At 38.3% G+C, this 1784-nt stretch overlaps 1 pseudogene; it reads left to right on the forward strand.

Moving 5' to 3' along the window:
• The first annotated feature begins 463 nt into the window (after positions 1–463).
• Positions 464–1423, forward strand: LOC120978155 (annotated as a pseudogene).
• The last annotated feature ends 361 nt before the right edge of the window (positions 1424–1784 follow it).

Genomic DNA, 1784 nt, shown 5'->3' on the forward strand with positions numbered 1-1784 from the left:
TGAATTTCAAGATGCAATGCTCCTTTAACATATTATCCTCATTGGCATAAAAGTATTGAACTATGGGTCCAAATACTCATATAGATGCAGCAGAGTTAACAGTCACAGTCATAATGCATTAACTAGATGTGATAACTCACCAAGTGTGACTGTTAACTCTGCTACCTCAGTACATAAACCAAATGTTCTATCCATTGATGTTTAGATTCTAGTTACACAGCTGGACATGCTCTTTAACTAATTTTGTTAATTTTATTTTATTTTATATGTCAGTTTGCACGAAACATGATTGAAATCTAACAATGTCGCTTCTAATTTCTCATTACAGGAAAAAAGTGTATCTGCAATGGGCAATCAATATCCAATATTCATATCTGTCTTCTTATTCATCATATTCCTTCTTTCATATAACTGGAAACACATTGATCATTATTTCATATGTCAAAGATGTCCAGATACAACAATGATGCTAAACAAAGAGGTCCAAAATGTCACAACAACAACCAGCCCACCAATCATTTCTCCACCAAAAGAAACTCTTCTCCTGGTTTGGAACTGGCCATGGGGGCAGAGCTTTCCATTAGATAAGTGTGAGACAGAGTATAGAATTAAGAGGTGTAAGCTATCTGCAGATAGAGGTTTGTATAGTGCGGCCGATGCAGTCATCATCCACCATGCAGATGTTATGGGCAATAGAAATTCATTGCCTCAACAGCCCAGAAATCCTTATCAACGTTGGATATGGCTCAACTTGGAGCCACCACTAATTATCTCAAACCTGGACATGCTGGATAATTTGTTCAACTTGACAATGACGTTCCGTCGCGATTCCGATATTTATAATCCATACGCCCATATTGAATCATTAGAGGAACCTCAAAACTTCACTATTCCAGCAAAGTCTAAGTTGGTATCTTGGGTGGTGAGCAAATGGTACCCCGGTATACGTCGTATCGCTTATTATGAAGAGCTGAAAAAGTACATATCTGTTGATATTTATGGGGCCAGACATATGAAACTGAGCACAGAGAAGTTTTATTCAACGATTTCTCAGTACAAATTCTACTTGGCATTCGAGAATTCTGTCTATCCAGATTATATCACAGAATAACTATGGGGGAACGCTCTGGGTTCATGGACAGTTCCAGTTGTACTGGGTACCTCTCGTGAAAACTATGAACAGTATATACCTGGAGATGCCTTCATACATGTTGATGACTTTCCAACTGCAAAGGAACTAGCTGCCTACCTTCTTGAATTAGAAAAAGATGATGAAAAATATAGAAAGTATTTCAACTGGAGATCCCGACATAGGGTGAGCACTTGGAAGGGATGGTCATATTCTTACTGTAAAGCTTGTGAGACAATACAACAGGGTCCAAGATATCAGGTCATTCGTAGTGTGGCAAAGTGGTTTCTGTAAGATGGGCAACACTGCGTTATGGCCAATGCAGGACCTAGTGGGACAGGACATGACATAGAGATTCAAAGATCATCATAGATACCATTCCTGTAGTAGTTTTGACCAGTGATGTAAATGCTGCTTAATAGTAACAGAAATATGGATGCTTTCAAGTTCTATGTAACAGCATATCCTGTATGACAAAATTATGGTGAGACAAACATTAAAAGGATTCAACCAGGACAGTAAATTCATGTTATATACAGTACATATATTTAGTGTCTTTTCAGTGTCTCCTGTGGCTATGCTCTGCCTTTCCAAAGGTTGCATGGTTGGCCATTGACTAAAGTTTACTTCTCTATGGCTCTGACCTCATTTGTTG

This window comes from Bufo bufo, chromosome 8 (genome assembly GCF_905171765.1).
Source record: "Bufo bufo chromosome 8, aBufBuf1.1, whole genome shotgun sequence".
NCBI classification, from domain to species: Eukaryota; Metazoa; Chordata; class Amphibia; order Anura; family Bufonidae; genus Bufo; species Bufo bufo.